The following is a 17950-nucleotide window of genomic DNA, read 5'->3' as shown; positions in this document are numbered from 1 at the left end:
GAATGTAATTCCTCCTCATGGGGGGGAAGCCAAACTAAGTGTTAACATTGGCCGGAGGGCGTAAAGAAAAGGAGGACTTCGTAGGAAGATAATTGTAGTTTTAATGAATAATCAGGCTGTACACGAATATTGGAGAAGTAGAAGAAACTGTAAGAATTAGTCTATGGTAAAATGACTTGAAGAGTGAAGCTGAAGAACTCCGGTAAAGAAGAACTGAAGACTGTGTTTTATGATTAAAAGATGAGGCTGAAGTACTTGGACTTTGAAGAAATTAAGACGTGGTTTGTGATTGAAAGATGATGCTGAAGAACTTGGACTTTGAAGAAATGAAGACGGTGGTTTGTGATTGAAAGACAAAGCTGAAGAACTTGGACTTTGAAGAAATAAAGACTGTGGTTTGTGATTGAAAGACGAGGCTGAAGAACTTGGACTTTGAAGAAATGAAGACGTCTGCGGAAACCGGAGCTTCTCTACGACTTGGGATCCCATGAGCGCTTCCACGAGTGGCAGCGGACTTAGACAACAGGACTGCAGCAGCGTTTAGGTAACCAATGGATGAGAGCAACCAGGACCAGGGAACTAGAAGTAACCTGGGAGCACAGAGCTGGAGAACCTTTCACAAGGAGGTAACTTGAAGCACTGGCACTCTCCCTCTGAGCCAGCCCCCTTTTGTAAGGGGAGAACATGCAGGAGTGGCTGGACACAAATTGGGAACTTCATTGGTAATACTCTGGTCTCCAACATGGCTGCCCCCAGCACAGGAGACATACTTAGCTGTTAGCACGCAGCTTTAGCCAGCTTCTGTCTCTGACACACTATACTGTGTCACCACTAGAGGACCTTACCACAGCGATCCCCGCCGCAGTGCCCGGCTCTCCAGACCCTCGGCCCCCGGCCCTTGGCAGCCGCACATCCGTCCAAGAGGACCTGCCGCCAGCAACTCCCTGCCGCCACAGCCGCGCCAACCAGCGGGATGGTAACTATGAAAGGCCCGGACTAATCTTAGAGTGTGGACGTCCTCTTCAGAAACCCAGGACCTTTCCTCCGGTCCATATCCCTTCCAATCAATAAGATATTGGAGACGACCATATCTTTTATGACAGTCAAGGATCCTATGAACTTCAAATTCTTCTCCTTGAGCAGCTTGCACCTTGGGAGGTCTAGGGAGCGCAGCCCGAAAATGGTTAAGTATGAGAGGCTTCAGTAAGGAGATGTGAAATGCATTTGGGATCTTCAAGTACGGAGGCAACGTCACTATGTATGCTACTGGATTCAATGCTTTTTCAATAGGATATGGTCCAATGAATCTGGGGGCAAATTTCTTGGAAGGGACCTTGAGTCTTAAGTTTTGAGTAGAACTCCAGACTTGATCACCCACTTTGAGACTAGGGAAAGCCTTCCGTTTCCGATCTGCAAAAAAATTGTATTTATTGGATGTTTTAATCAGAGCCTCATGAACTTGTTTCCACATCTTAGTGAATTGCTGAAGGGCTAACTCTGCGGCAGGTACTTCGAGAGCTGGAAGAGATTGAAAACAGGAACACATGGATGAAGTCCATAATTCACATAAAAGGGTGTGGAATGGGTAGCGGAATGGTAGAGATTATTGTGAGCAAATTCAGCAAATGGAAGATAGTCCAGCCAATCGTCCTGAGAGGAAGACATGAAGAGTCGTAGGAAAGTCTCTAAGTCTTGGTTCACTCTCTCAGTCTGGCCATCCGTTTGGGGATGGTATGCAGAGGAGAAACTTAATTCCATTCCAAGAGCTGAACTCAGTGCTCTCCAGAATTTAGCCACAAATTGAGGCCCTTGATCAGAAAATATCTCTTGTGGAAGTCCATGTAACCAGAAGATGTCTGATATGAACAATTGTGATAGTTGTGGAGCAGTTGGAAGACCTGTGAGTGAGACAATGTGCGCCATTTTGGAAAATCGGTCCACAATGACCCAAATGGTGTTTCGTGCTCTGGAGACAGGTAGGTCAGTTATAAAATCCATGGAGATGTGTGTCCAGGGTTTTTGTGGAACCGATAGCGGATGAAGAAGACCCAATGGTGATCCTCTTGGACTTTTATGTTGGGCGCACTTTGGGCAGGCCGCTATGAATTCCAAAACATCTGTCTTCAGATGAAGCCACCATTGGATGAACTTAAGAGTCTTGAGGCTACCTGCGTGTCCCATACACGGTGAGGTATGAGCCCACGTGAGCAGTCTTTTTCGGAGTTCTGGTGCAACTAAGGTTTTTCCCGGTGGAGGAAGCGAAGTAGTACAAGTTGCAGCAAAGGAGGCAGGATCTAGGATGAATTGTCTGTCCGGAAGATCTGTGGACTCATCTGAACTCAATGAACAAGAGAGCGCATCTGCTTTCCGATTAAGAGACCCTGGATGATAACTGAGCTTGAAAGAAAAACGTGAGAAGAACAGTGCCCACCTGGCTTGCCATGGGTTTAAACATCGGGCGGTCTGAAGATATAAAATATTTTTGTGATCCGTGGTTACTGATATTGGATGCTGAGCTCCTTCCAGCAAGTACCTCCACTCTTCAAAAGCAAGTTTTATGGCAAGCAATTCTTGTTCTCCAATGGAATCTTCAGGAAAAATAAGCACAAGGATGAGCTTTCTGATCCTCGAAGTACTGGGATAAGACGGCCCCCACTCCTACTGAAGAAGCATCCACCTCCACCTGAAAAGGACAACTGAGATCAGGTTGCGGAAGGATAGGAGCAGACATGAAGTCCTCTTTTAGAAACGAAAAGGCTTTTAGTTCCTCAGGTGGCCAAGCTGCAGAAATAGACCCTTTTCGTGTTAGTGCTGTAATTAGGGCAATGATGGAGGAATAATCTTTAATAAACTTCCTCTAGAAATTGTCGAAGCCTAAAAAATGCTGGATTCCCTTCAGAGTGGTAGGAAGGGTCCAATCTCTGATTGCTTGGACTTTGGCAGGATCCATCTGTAATTCCCTCCCGGAAATGATGTAACCTAAGAAAGGGATGGAGGGAACCTCAAACGTGCACTTCTCCAATTTACAAAAGAGTCGATTTTCCCTTAGACGTCTCAAGACTTCTCTGACCTGTTCCCGATGGACTTTCAGATCTTTGGAAAATATTAGAATATCATCCAGATACACAACCAGGCACTTATAGAGGATATCTCGGAATAATTCGTTGACATAATTCTGGAAGACTGCTGGAGCATTGCATAAGCCAAAGGGCATCACCAGATATTCGTAATGCCCGTCGCGAGTATTGAATGCAGTCTTCCACTCGTCTCCTGTGTGAATGCGTATAAGGTTACAAGCTCCACGCAGGTCCAATTTGGTGAAAATGGTAGCCCCCTGCCGCCACAGCCACGCCAACCAGCGGGACAGTAATCCGCGGGAGCACCCGCTGGAGGTAAGGCTCCGGAGCCTGACAAACAGCCATGAAACACATATCATTCAGTCACAATCACATTGAGCAGGAACAGTGAGCACTGATCTGAGAGCACTGTACCGCAAGGGCTCCACCTCCTACAGTCTAATGCTGCATGAATCAGATCCGTACACTGAGTCACTGAGTCTACACAGTGTACAACTGTCTCGACTCACAGGCAGACTCAGGAATCAGGATGAATGAATCAGGCACAGCAGCGCAGCACTCACTGACTGGTGAGTCGTGACTTCTCCCTCGTCCCTTCCACTGGATGTCACCTGGTTTTGCAGCCGGCCAATCACAATGACACACTGAGTCTCCTCCCTCTGGCTGAGTGAGGCTACTGCTGCAGCTGTCTCGACTGAATAAACTGAGTGACTTGAATCATTCATACTTCCTGATGATTCGAGTCACTGTGTTGAGACAGAGAGTCAGTAGCCAACTCTACTTCACAGACCACTCATGATGGACGTCGCTTGTAAGCTCCAGCGGGGAAGCGGTCCGGCAGTCAGCGCAACTGATTCCTCTGCACAGCGCTGTCCTCTATCAAAGCAGCCAAAGCCGCAGGAGCCACTCCCATGCACCGGCAGGACCCGAAACAGGAGAAGGGGGAAGCTCCAGACACAGACCTCCGCCCCGGCAGTGAGCAGGTACATTGAGGTCTCAGCTCGGTGGGGGGGAGTGGGTCGCAACCTGCGAGAACAGGTAGACCGACCCTTGGCTCCGCAGCTCTCACTCACCACACCAGGGCACTCGGGCAGGCTGGAGGGGACCCTAGAGGGGCATAGGTACCCCAGTAACCAGGAGAGAGGGAGTAAATTAAGGGCCTCAGCGGAAGCTCTCTGTAGGCATATCAGCACTGTATGCCTGCCAGGCCATGCCCCCCAAAATTCTGTTTTTTAAGAAAGCTTTATACAGTCTGAAGCAGAACAGCCGCTGTTGGTACATAATGTTAGATGCTGAACTAATGGAAATGGACTTTACGCATTAAGAGACTGATGTCAAAGTCAGCACAATAAATTAAAGCAAAGACTATTCATTGCAGTTATGTATGTAGATGACTTGTTACTAGCAGGTAAGAGGAAGCACTTAGACAGTGTCAAGCATCTGTTAGAAAAGAAGTATAATTTGAAAGAGTTAGGGACTGCAAATCACCTGTTTGGCTTAAGAATCTTAGAAGACTTGACTAAAGAAACTGTCACAATTGAGCAAGAGGTATATATTGATGCAGTACTAAGCAAGTTTGCAATGGCAGATGCAAAGCCAGTTAGTACTCCTATTGACAAAGGGGGTAATTCAGAGTTGATCGCAGCAGCAAATTAGTTAGCAGTTGGGCAAAACACATGGTGGTCATTCTGACCTGATCGCACGCTGCGCTTCGTTGCAGCCGTGCAATCGGGTCAGAACTGCGCATGCACTGCGCCCGCATTGCGCAGGCACGTTGTTGTCCGGCGACAGTCGTAGCTGGGTAGCGACGCCGCTAGCAAAGAAAGCAGTCGCAGCGGCGACCACAATAGATTCACAGGAGGAAGGCGTTCCGGGGCGTCAACTCACCGTTTTCTGGGCTTGAAGATCCGAACGCAGGCATGTCGAGGCGTTTGGAGGGCGGATGTCTGATATCAATTCCGGGACCTGCAACACTGGATTCATTGCACAGGGTAAGAAAGTCTTACACTGGTCTTGTTTTACACAAAACTATTTTTGCATAGCAGGGCTGCACAAGTGATCGCAGCCTTGCTATGCAAAAAAACACTCCCCCATAGGCGGCGTCTAGTTGAACGCACGGGCAGCAAAAAGTTGCTACGTGCGATCAACTCAGAATGACCCCCCATTTGCACTGCAGGGGGGGCATATAATGTGCAGAGAGAGTTAGATTTGGGTGGGTTATTTATTTTGTTTCTGTGCAGGTTAATACTGGCTGCTTTATTGTTACACTGCAAGTTAGATTTCAGTTTCAACACACCACACCCAAATCTAACTCTCTCTGCACATGTTACATCTGCCTACCCTGTAGTGCACATGGGGGGTCATTCAGACCTGATCGCACGCTAGGATTTTTCGCTGTGATCAGGTCAGAACTGCTCATGCGTATGCACCGCAATGTGCAGGCGGTCATATGGGTACAAAGCGGATCATAGCTGGGTGATGGATTGTACAAAGAATTCATTCACACAGCCAATCGCATGGAGATTGACAGGAAGAGGCCGTTTGTGGGTGTCAACTGACCGTTTTCTGAGAGTGTTTGGAAAAACGCAGGCATGTCCAAACGTTTTGAGGGCGGGTGTCTGACGTAAATTCCGGCCCCGGACAGGCTGAAGTGATCGCAGCGGCTGAGTAAGTCCTGAGCAACTCAGAATTGCACAAAACTATTTTGTACTGCTCGGCTGCACATGCGTTCGCGCACGTGCAAAGCAAAAATACACTCCCCTATGGGAGGTGACTATCTGCTCGCAGCAGAGCGATCAGGTCTGAATTAGGCCCATTGTTTTGCCCAACTGCTAACAAATTTTGGTGTTTGGAATGTGAATCTCCAGAAACTCTCTACATCTCTTTCTCTATCCAATCAGTGAAGGCCTGTCTAATTACACTATCAGTTCCATTACACTTTCATTACAATTCATGCTCTGACCTTGTACCTTTGAGAATTGGTGGACTTAGCAGCATCACTGATAACTACTGTAAGAAAGTTCTTGCATGGAGGGGCTGAGATTGGAAAGCAGAGAACCTTTTAGAGAATTTTAGAACAATAATTTTAAATTGAATTTTAGGGCACTGGAATGACTTTGTGTATTGCAAGAGAAATGCGATGAATGAGGTAGAACCAAAATGATCAAGGGATTGTCAATTACATGAAGAAAGAGAGTGAGCTGGAGGGATATCTGGCATACCAATAAGTAATTAATTGAAAATGATGGGGTGTGAAAATGTAGATTTATTGAGAAGAAATGGAAAGCCAAGATTAATAAAAGCTCAAACACAAAAAGAAGTATCAAAACACATTTAAAAGTTTTATAATAAAATTAAAAACTCTATGTTGCACTCCCGTGGACACATGCAGATATTCAGACATTATATAGTGCCAGATTTTATATGGAGGCATTACTCTCCCGCCCCCAGCCTAATCGTTAATGTCCTGTAGCCTGACTCCCTCACACAGCTCAGCTGAGCCCTCCCGCGGGGGGCTGTACCTAAACCTCCATCAGCCTAACCCCTCCCCCCTACCCCCTCAGCCTGACCTTAACCCGCCCTGGCCCTGCCCCGCAGCCTAACTGTGCCTTCACACAGCCCAACTGTGCCCTTCCGCAAGGACTGAGGCTTCACGCATGCTGCTTTCAACTTTACTTGATTGCAAACAAACATAAAGCCACACCTTTGCAGCAAGCTGCACAATAGCACTGAACAACAAAACAGTGGTGAAACATGTTACTGCAAATATAAAACAGAAATACACTGTAATGTGAATCTGACATAGCCAGATTCAAATATCTAACAGTTCTCTCCACATATAGATAAATACCTCTTAACCCATTTTACAAGTCCAGTCTTTGTGGCGCATGTCTTACACGAGAAGGATAGTGGCGGTCCTCATGAATGACCTCTGAACTTGGAGCAGAAGCACTTAGGATGTCTGTGAACTTTACTGTGTCAGTGTTCACTTCAACATTATCATTGGGCTGGAACAATTGTGCAAATCCGGACAGGTCATCTGAACAATCCGCTGTCTACTGGTGCGGGTATTGACCACGGGGCTACAGCAGAAGGTTTTTCTCCATCAAGCATAGGTGATCCATTATGGTCATGTAGTTGATCCAGGTGCCTGTACCACAGTACCCCCGGTGCAATTTCCACTATATCTGACAGTGGGCCTTTACAATGCTTAACTGTTGTGATTACCCACTTCTGTTCCCCATGACAGTTACGGGCCCACACAGTCTGGCCTACAGACAAAACTCGCATTTTGGTACTACCTGAACTTAGAGACTGCATTCAGGAATATCCGGCTTGATCAAATCCGGTCGAGACCTGAGGTTCCTGCCCAGGAACAGCATAGTTGGAGTTTGATGCATTGTGGCATGAACCGATTTCCTGTAGGCAAACAAGAAATTGGAGAGCTTGTGTTGTAAAGTGCCCCTGTCTGTGCGCATGGCATGGCAAGCTTGCTTTAAGGTTTGTATGAAGCGTTCAGCCAGTCCATGTATAGTTGGGTGATATAGGGTGGAGGTAATATGACAAATTCAGTTTTTCTGCAGGAAGTCTGGAACTCTTCAGCGGTAAACTGAAGACCATTGTCACTGACCAACTGCTCTAGTACCCCTGTTCTGGCAAAAAGATTCCTCAACACTTCCACCGTGTGTGCAGCTGTAGTAGAAGTAACTGTAAAAACTTCAGGCTATTTGGAACAGGCATCCACCACCACCAGGAACATGGACCCTAGAAATGGTCCCACAAAGTACACATGTATCTGCTGCCATGGATGAGTTGGTACTGGAGCAGGCATATTTTGAAAAGATTGGTACCCAAAACATTCTCTGGCCAGATCCTTCAAGTGTTGATCCAAGCCTGGCCACCATACAAATCTACTGACAAGTGCCCATATGACCCACATGGAGCTCCGCCAAAACTCTTGCATGCAACTTGACATAGTATAGTTACATTTAGTGAGGTTGAAAAGAGGCAAAATGCCCATTGGGTTCAACCTGTATTCTGTGTTAAGCTGTGCATATTATAATGCACATGCTGAAGTAACGGTTTAGTATCAATTGACAACTATGGTTCTTTCCAATCCCAGATATCCTATAATGTCACTATGTTAAGAGCTATAGCCCTGGATACTTTTTCCAGTTAGAAATTTGTCCAATTTGTTTTTAAATTTATTTACAGAGTCCGAAATTATTACCTGTTCCGGCAGGGAGTTCCAAATCTTTATTGCCCTTTCCATGAAGAACCCTTTCCTACGTTGTGTACGGAATTTTCTCTCCTCTAGCCTCAGCGAGTGCCCATGTGTCCTATTCAGAGTTCTTTTAATAAATCCACTGCTAACTCCTTATAGTGAATGACCCGTTACATATTTGAAGATATTAATAATGTCTCCTCTTAGATGCCTCTTTTCTACTGTATACATATTTAACCTAGTAAGCCTTTCCTCGTACTCCAAAGTCTCTAACCTTTTCATCAATTTAGTAGCTCACCTTTGAACCCTTTCTAGCTCCCCTATATCTTTTTTTATCAAAATTGAACACAATATTCCAGGTGGGGACGCACCAAAGATTTGTACAGCGGCAGGATTACATCCTCGTCCCTCGTCTCAATGCCCCGTTTTATGCACGCAAGCACTTTAGTTGCCTTTTTTGCTGCATTTTGACATGCAGCTGTTGGTGCACTGTTGGTAAGCCTATTATCTATGGCCCTCATTCCGAGTTGTTCGCTCGCAAGGCGAATGTAGCAGAGTTACACACGCTAAGCCGCCGCCTACTGGGAGTGAATCTTAGCTTCTTAAAATTGCGACCGACGTAGGCGCAATATTGCGATTACAAACGAGATAGCAGTTTCTGAGTAGCTTCAGACTTACTCTGCCTGTGCGATCAGTTCAGTGCTTTTCGTTCCTGGCTGACGTCATAAACACACCCAGCGTTCGCCCAGGCACTCCCACCGTTTCTCCGGCCACTCCTGCGTTTTTTCCGGAAACGGTAGCGTTTCCTGCCACACGCCCCTAAAACGCCGTGCATCCGCCCAGTAACACCCATTTCCTGTCAATCACAATGCGAACGTCGGAGCGATGAAAATGCCGTGAGTAAACTTACTTTCTTCATAGTAAAGTTACTTGGCGCAGTCGCAGTGCGAACATTGCGCATGCGCACTAAGAGAATTCTCACTGCGATGCGATGAAAAACTCCGAGCGAACAACTCGGAATGAGGGCCTATGAGCACCCCCAAATCTTTTTCCACCACAGTTACCTCTATATTGTCCCCATTTAGAGTATAGGATTCAAATGTTTTTTTAACCAAAAATGCATAACTCTGCATTTCTCTATTGAACTTCATTGTCCATTTAGATGCCCAGGTTTCAAGTTTAAATAAGTCATGCACAATTACCCGCCACCCCCAGAGGAGGCAGCCAGTATTAACTGTCAACTCACGCCTCCGATGAAAGTAAGGGGCCAGCTGCCAGTGCACAGGTGCAACCCACCCTTTTTGTATGGCTGTGGGTACTTGAGCCAAGATAGGGTCCCGAGCAGTCTCACATCTGATCATACTGGCAGTTATGAGAAGACATTCCAATTGTGTCATTGTGAAAACATTTCATGAATCCTCGTTTGTCTGTGGCAATGGGGCAGTCTGTAAAGGCAGTTGGGACAACCAGTCTGCATTGGCATGTTGTACAGTCTGCTTGAATTCTATAGTATAGCAATGTCCACCTAAGAACAGAGCTCAGCGCTGGATCCTTGCAGCCGCCGTGACAGGAATACCCGTCTGGGGGTTAAAGATGGACAAAAGCGGTTGATGGTCAGTCACAAGTGTGAATTTCTTGCCATATAAATACTGATTGAATCGTTTAACTCCCCAAACCAGGCTTAAGGCTCCTCTGTCAATCTGTGCATAGTTACGTTCAGCCTTGGATAATGCCCTAGATGCAAAAGCTATTGGACGCTCCTGTCCATCTGGCATAGTATGTGACATTACAGAAAAGTATTTTGTGTGGAACCGCACTAGTCAGACAATTTTACTAAGGTACCAAAATAATAATTACGATGAAATACCAATATGCATACAGTTATCAAGTGAATCTTAAACTGCTAATGATTGGCGGTGCTCCCAGGAATTTTGTAGGTTAGACTACAATTGGAAAAGGCAAGAGAAAAAGACAAAAAACCCTTGTTTGGGAGCACTCATTTGTTATAGTAGAAATAGTATGTGTAATGAAAAATATTAAAACATAACCTTTAATTAATCCTTGAATAAAAAAACTTTTGGACAAGTAATTGGGACTCGTGTCTGGTGTTATCTATTTATGTAAAAATCTTGTTTGACCTTTTTAACAAATGAGGTACAAGATGATTGGGAAGGTGAAAATATCAGAGGGATGATTAAGGATACCAAATGGTTTCTTAGGATCCAGGGTATCTAAGAGGTCACTGTACATGCCTGAAATATGGATATCAATGGTAGGACAATGTCTGCAAGATTCTGAGGTTAGTCAAGGTAGGACTCAAGATAAATGCAAGAAGGGTGGAACGAAGAATGCAATAGGGCTTCCCTTGGTGAAAGTAGGGGGGGGGGCCACTGCACCTGGCATTCTCAGGAGGTTTCCCGTCCTAGTACTGACCAGGCCATGCCTGCTTAGCTTTCGAGATTGGACAAGATCGGGCGTATTCAGGGTAGTATGGCAGTGGGCCGTTGGTAGTGGGTAGTATGGCAGTGGGCCCACTGCCATACTACTCTGAATACGCCCGATCTTGTCCGATCTCGGAAGCTAAGCAGGCATGGCCTGGTCAGTACTAGGATGGGAAACCTCCTGAGAATGCCAGGTGCAGTGGGCCCCCCCCTTCTTTCACCAAGGGAAGCCCTATTGCATTCTTCGTTCCACCCTTCTTGCATTTATCTTGAGTCCTACCTTGACTAACCTCCGAATCTTGCAGACATTGTCCTACCATTGATATCCATATTTCAGGCATGTACAGTGACCTCTTAGATACCCTGGATCCTAAGAAACCATTTGGTTTCCTTAATCATCCCTCTGATATTTTCACCTTCCCAATCATCTTGTACCTCATTTGTTAAAAAGGTCAAACAAGATTTTTACATAAATAGATAACACCAGACACGAGGCCCAATTTCTTGTCCAAAAGTTTTTTTATTCAAGGATTAATTAAAGGTTATGTTTTAATATTTTTCATTACACATACTATTTCTACTATAACAAATTAGTGCTCCCAAACAAGGTTTTTTTGTCTTTTTCTCTTGCCTTTTCCAATTATAGTATGTGACATGACAGCTCCAATACCATAAGATGAGGCATCACAGGCCACTCTAACAGGAAGCGAGGGGTCATAGTCGGTTAACACCGTGTCTGATGTTATCAAGTCCTTTGCCTTTGTGAAAGTATGCTCACCATAGCCCAGAGATTTTCAACCTTTTACAACTCGCGGCACACTGAACAAGATTTAAATATTGCCAAGGCACATTCAAATATAATGGTGATGCATGGTGCAGTTGCGTGTCCTAGGATGTCCTGTCGCAGCTTCTCCATAGGTAACGCCTGAGCCACATCTGAGAAAGCCAGAAGAGCCCAATACTGCCCGGGTCCAAAATTAGAACTGGCTCTGCAACCACTAAACCCACCAGTATTGATCATTCCAGGGCCTCAGTAGCGGCAAAACACTGACGGGCCTGGCTGTGCTTCTATGGCAGCACACCTGGATACTGCTCAGGGCACACTAGTGTGCCCCGACACAGTGGTTGAAAAACTCTGCCATAGCCATTTCTGATCCTGCTGGAACAACTGATGTAATGGATGCAGACCTCTGGCTAAGTTAGGCAAGAATCTGTGGTAATAGTTAATGAACCCTAAGAAGAAGCAAAACTTGGACACGTATTTAGGCGGGGAACCTTTAACACAGCTTCCACTTTTTCTTGACATTTGTGTAGTCCATTTGCATCAATCGTGTGCCCACAGTATTTGACAGAAGCCATGAAGAACTCACACTTGTCTCCTTTGACTCTGAGCCCATATTGTTCAAGCCGCTGCAACACCAGTTTAAGATTTTGGAGGTGTTCTGCATCAGGCGAACCTGTCACAATTATGTCATCCAGATAGCACTGGGTACCAGGAACTCCTTGTAACACTTGGTCCATGGCTCGTTGCCAATGGGCTGGGTCAGAAGCAATGCCAAATATCAACCGATTGTACCTGTAAAGTCCTTTGTGTGTGTTAGTGGTGGGGAACACCTTTGAATCATCCTCTATCTCCATTTGTAGATACGCATCAGCTTGGTCAATCTTGCTAAACTTCTGTCAGCCAGCCAGATTTTGCAAAGATATCTTAAATTTTTGGTAACGGGTAGTGATCTGTTTGCAATACTGGATTTATGGGGACCTTGAAATCCCCGCACAGCCATAATGTGCCATTTTTTTCTACAATTGGAACTACTGGAGTTGCCCAAGGGCTCCAATACACCTTGGATATGAATTTCTCACATTCCAGCCGGTCTAACTCCAGCTCCACCTTAAGTCTGATAGTGTACGGTGCTGGCCGCACTTTATGGAACCTGGGAACAGCTCCATCTTTGAGCACTAGCATCCCTTTTATGTGTTGCAAAGTCCCAATGCCTGGTTATAAAACAGCTGTAGCTTGGTTAAGGACTGTTTTCAGGTACAAAGGCAGGGTGTGTGTGATGCTCAGGCTTTTGATGACTGACCAGTCTAATTGATTTTTTTCGTAGCCATTCCTGACCCCACAATGCAGAGTCCCGTGCTGGCCATTATACTGCACAAGTACGGGCAACACCGCGCATGGAATAATTTTATCTCCACTATGTGTTTTAAGCAGCACTGAAGTTTTGTTTAATTTCACATTTTTAAAATGGCGTTTGTACTCTTGCTGTGACATTACAGAGACTGCTGATTCTGTATCCAGTTCCATTTTAATCGGGTGGCCATTGTTTTGTGGAGTGACCCAAATTGCTTGCTTATCACCCCCTTTCACTGCAAATACTTCCAAACTGCCCAGATCATTGCCTGCTGTCTTAGTCCTGCTTGTGGTCTTTGAAAACATATGATTCCTTAATCTACTGTGATTATTTCTCCGGCCAGTGGCCTCAGTATGATATGCTTGTGTAACAGGTAAGTATGGGGTGGAATGTCTCTGCAGATGCCGGAATCGCCTCTTGGACTGGATCTCACTGGTGGAACCCTAGTCAGAAAGGTGAGGAACCCCAACCCTAGAGGACCCAATATAATAGTCACCACATGTTAGGACAGTGACATATAGTTTATTATTCTGGAACAGCTGGTCACCGCTATGGAATTAATAAATTAAAGGCAAATACACTTCCACAAATAAGGAAAAAATTATGTACATACAAATATATGAAAAGGTTGTGATCAATAAAACAATGTCACAGTATACTATCAATCAATTCAGTAAACCAATCGCATAGGCGTTATCTTACTGGTAATTTGGAACTCTCTAATATGCCTACCCGGTGGAAGTATAACCTTAGGTGTCACTCTAACCATTTATTCAGTTCATAGCTAATTCAAAGTAGTAAAGGAGTTCCTTAAGTCTCTTTCTGGTGTGCACACCCTTCAAATAGCAGTTTTAAAGGTGGTAGGTAAAGCACAGTCAATAGCAGAATATATCTAGATAGCACAGTTCCGTAGTGCAGAGTAGAAGAATTTAGCACAGTTTATAAATACAAAGTAGCAGGCAGCAGATATACAGAAAAGAAGGCAAGCAGTTCAGTGCAAGTGAAGAATGGCATGCAAATTTCTGTACACAGCTTGTTCAATATGGGAGCATGCATTATCTGGTGGATTTACAGAAGTCTAATAACATGCAGACAGCAAGGCTCAGTTAGGGTGCCAAGAAGAAATACGGTTTCAGGCAAAACAAAAGGGACTCTAAGCAAAGTTGAATGCAGATTGTAGTAAAATCCTGGGATGCTGATTAACTGTGTCTGCAAAGTAAAAGGAAGAGTGTCTCTCTCTCTCATCTCACCCCTATTCAGCTGTGTATGTGGAGCTGGGGGACTCTGGGTTTGTAACTGAGGGCATAAGCTGGAGTGTCTGTGCGTCAGAGGTTGGTACATGCTATCAGCAGCCTCACCCACTCCCCTCTATCACCTGAGACCTTTCCTGACAGCTTCTTTCAGTACTGGGCAGGCTGGTGTCACTGCAGTGGCTGGCGGCTCTCACAGCGGTCTCAGCGGCGGCTCCACTTTCCATAGCGTGTCTCCTCAGCATCACCTCAGCGCAGCATCACTCTCCACGTTGTTACCTCAGAGCACCACTCCTCACAGTGTCTCTCTCCTCACCTCAGGAGACTCCTCAGCAATCACCTCAGGAGGTAACCCTGCCTCCTACTCCTTCCGCTCTGCACCACCCAATCAGCAGCTTCGATTCCTCCTGCTCTGCAGGTCTGCACCTGGGTCCTAGTGCTCCACAAGTTGCTGTTCTTTGGTTGCTGCCATTGCCTAGCAACCTAGGCAAGTGGAAGCTGTTAACCCTTTCAGCGGCAATGTGCCAGCTAGTGAGAAGTGAGGGGTTCCTTTTAGTGAAAATTTAGGTGTCTTAACCAGGTTGTCTCCAGTATATGGGTGATGGTACCTATATAGCCACATATATCCCCATAAATCCAAGTTAATAGGATATCCATGTCCGAGTGTCACACCTGCGACCGGCAAACACGTTTAATATACCCCTTTTTGTCCATCCTGACAGTGCTCCGACAGTCTTTTAATTCTGCCACATATATACAGCCACTGGTTCCCCCTCCTCTTGGTTCCATTTATGAAATCTGAACCATTCTGCTAGCAGGAGAGGCTTAGGGGACAGGTGTTCTTGTAAAATCTAATCTTAATATCTACATAAGACTTAGTAGCAGGTTTCACATGGGATGTTAAATTGCGGTGCAGACCATAGGCTTTTATTCCATCGCACTTAATAGTACTGATACTTGTTTGTCTACAGCAATGTTATTTGCCAGAAAATACTATTCCAGCCTTTCGGTATAGATGAGCCAGTCATCTTTTTCAATGTCAAAGTCACTTAAGGTGTCTATATGTAGAGCCATGGCAGTGGGTCCTTACCGGTGCTTGCAGCTGAGCAGAATGCACGGTGATTCCTTCACAAACACTGCCACTTCTTTCTGTTCTAACAGCTGTAGCCTGGGTTCAGAAGCCACTCATCGCCAATTGTTGTGTCTGTGTAACTGCTCATTGACACAAACAGACTCAGGAGCTGAGTTCAGCATGCTGCTTTTCTCTTATGTCCTAGAGGATGGTGGGGTCCACATTAGTACCATGGGGTATAGACGGGTCCACTAGGAGCCATTGGCACTTTAAGAGTTTGAGAGTGTGGGCTGGCTCCTCCCTCTATGCCCCTCCGACCAGACTCAGTTTAGAAAATGTACCCGGAGGAGCAGGTCACAGCTAGGGGAGCTCTATAGTGCTTCTTTAGTAAAAGTTTATTTTTAGAGCTTATTATTTTACAGGGAGCTCCGGGGTTCAGTGGTACATAGTGCGGCGCTGTGAGGGGTGCCCTGAGCCAGCGCCTACACCCTACACTGACCTCTCAGCCTGTTAGGGTCCCTGGATCGCTGACAGCACAATTCCTCAGGCCAGTATAATCTCCAGAAGAGCGGGAAGACAGCGCCATTAAGGGGGCAGAGCTTCTTCTCAGAGCAGACCCAGCAGCGTTCAGCGCCATTTTCCTGCCTGCAGAAACGCTGTCAGTGAAGAGCAATCCCTCAATATCAACTCCAGCTATCTCTTACGGTACCAGGGGGTTGTAGAAGGGGGGGAGTCTGTGTATAGACTGTGTAACCAGTGCCGAAACTAGGGGGGGGCTAGGGGGGCAGGCGACCTGGGCGCCGGATTGGAGGGGGCGCCGAGACCCCCTAACACCCGCCGCGGCACTTTTATAACGTTGAAACCCCCTTCTCCCGAGTGCCCAGCTCGGGGGGCGGGGTTTCGCGGAATGACGCGATTGCGTCGTGACGTCACGGCGCAAACGCGTCATTCCACGAAACCCCGCCGGAGGAGGGAGAAGGGGGAGCCGCGCAGACCGGACGAGGAGGGAGAGGTGGCTGAAGAGCGGCGAGAACCGCTTCAAATGTAAGTCAGCCCCTCTCCCTTCCTCTCTCTCTCTCTCTCTCTCTCCCTCCACCACCGTCCTGCCGCAATGTGTAAAATGGGGACCTGTGCCTGCCTCAATGTGTAAAATGGGGACACTTTTTCCTGCCACAATGTGTAAAATGGGGACACTTGCCAGCGTACTGTGTAAAATGGGGACCTGTGCCTGCCTCAATGTGTAAAATGGGGACACTTTTTCCTGCCACAATGTGTAAAATGGGGACACTTGCCAGCGTACTGTGTAAAATGGGGACCTGTGCCTGCCGCAATGTGTAAAATGGGGACACTTGCCAGCGTACTGTGTGAAATGGGGACCTGTGCCTGCCGCAATGTGTAAAATGGGGACACTTGCCAGCGTACTGTGTAAAATGGGGACCTGTGCCTGCCGCAATGTGTAAAATGGGGACACTTGCCAGCGTACTGTGTAAAATGGGACCTGTGCCTGCCGCAATGTGTAAAATGGGGACACTTTTTCCTGCCGCAATGTGTAAAATGGGGACCTGTGCCTGCCGCAATGTGTAAAATGGGGACACTTTTTCCTGCCGCAATGTGTAAAATGGGGACCTGTGCCTGCCGCAATGTGTAAAATGGGGACACTTTTTCCTGCCGCAATGTGTAAAATGGTGACACTTTTTCCTGCCGCAATGTGTAAAATGGGGACACTTTCCTGCCGCAATGTGTAAAATGGGGACACTTGCCAGCGTACTGTGTAAAATGGGGACACGTGCCTGCCGCAATGTGTCAAATGGGGACACTTTTTCCTGCCGCAATGTGTAAAATGGGGACACTTGCCAGCGTACTGTGTAAAATGGGGACACGTGCCTGCCGCAATGTGTAAAATGGGGACACTTTTTCCTGCCGCAATGTGTAAAATGGGGACACCTGTCTGCCGCAATGTGTAAAATGGGGTCACCTGTCTGCCGCAATGTGTAAAATGGGGACACTTTTTCCTGCCGCAATGTGTAAAATGGGGACACCTGTCTGCCGCAATGTGTAAAATGGGGTCACCTGTCTGCCGCAATGTGTAAAATGGGGAATGGGGACACTTGCCTGTCGTACTGTGTAAAATGGGGACACTTTTTCCTGGATATGAAATTCATGTTAGAAAAGGCAATTTTTCAGGTAAAAAAGTTCTGAAAGAGATATATATATATATATAATATTTTTATTCATGTATTTATTTATTTTAATTTTTATTATTATTATTTTTATTTATTTATTGTAAAATATTTTTATTTTTTTTTGCCGGGGGGGGGGGGGGGGGGGGGGGGGTGTCAAATGACTACCTTGCCCCGGGTGACAAAAATCCTAGTTTCGGCCCTGGTGTAACCTATTATGGTGCACAGTCAGCGCTGGTTGGGGTCTCCTTATACCTTGAAAGCGCAGTGTGTGGGTTGACTCCAATCTCTTTGTCTCTCTTGCCATTCGTGGGGGTGAAACTCTGTCTATCCTCGTGTGTGTGTGTGTGTGTGTGTGTGTGTGTGTGTGTGGAGTGGCTGGGGTCTCCATTTAGCTATGTCCAGGGACTCTGTGTCATATGCTGCATAGGATATGTCCTCTCAGGATGATCTCATTCCATGTGATCAGGATTGCACTGTTTTAGCGCAGATACCAGCAAGGGAGCCTAAATGGTTATCATCTATCAAATCTATGATTTTTCAGATTTCTTCTAGGGTTGCACAGAATGAA

At 46.2% G+C, this 17950-nt stretch overlaps 2 pseudogenes; one reads left to right on the top strand and one right to left on the bottom strand.

The window, feature by feature from the left end:
- Positions 1-10685: 10685 nt before the first annotated feature.
- On the bottom strand, positions 10686-10803 carry LOC134948610 (5S ribosomal RNA; annotated as a pseudogene).
- A 27-nt stretch (positions 10804-10830) lies between these two features.
- Positions 10831-10948, top strand: LOC134954375 (5S ribosomal RNA; annotated as a pseudogene).
- Positions 10949-17950: the final 7002 nt, after the last annotated feature.

Source organism: Pseudophryne corroboree, chromosome 1 (genome assembly GCF_028390025.1).
Source record: "Pseudophryne corroboree isolate aPseCor3 chromosome 1, aPseCor3.hap2, whole genome shotgun sequence".
Taxonomy (NCBI): Eukaryota; Metazoa; Chordata; class Amphibia; order Anura; family Myobatrachidae; genus Pseudophryne; species Pseudophryne corroboree.
This window is presented reverse-complemented; position numbering and strand designations above follow the sequence as displayed.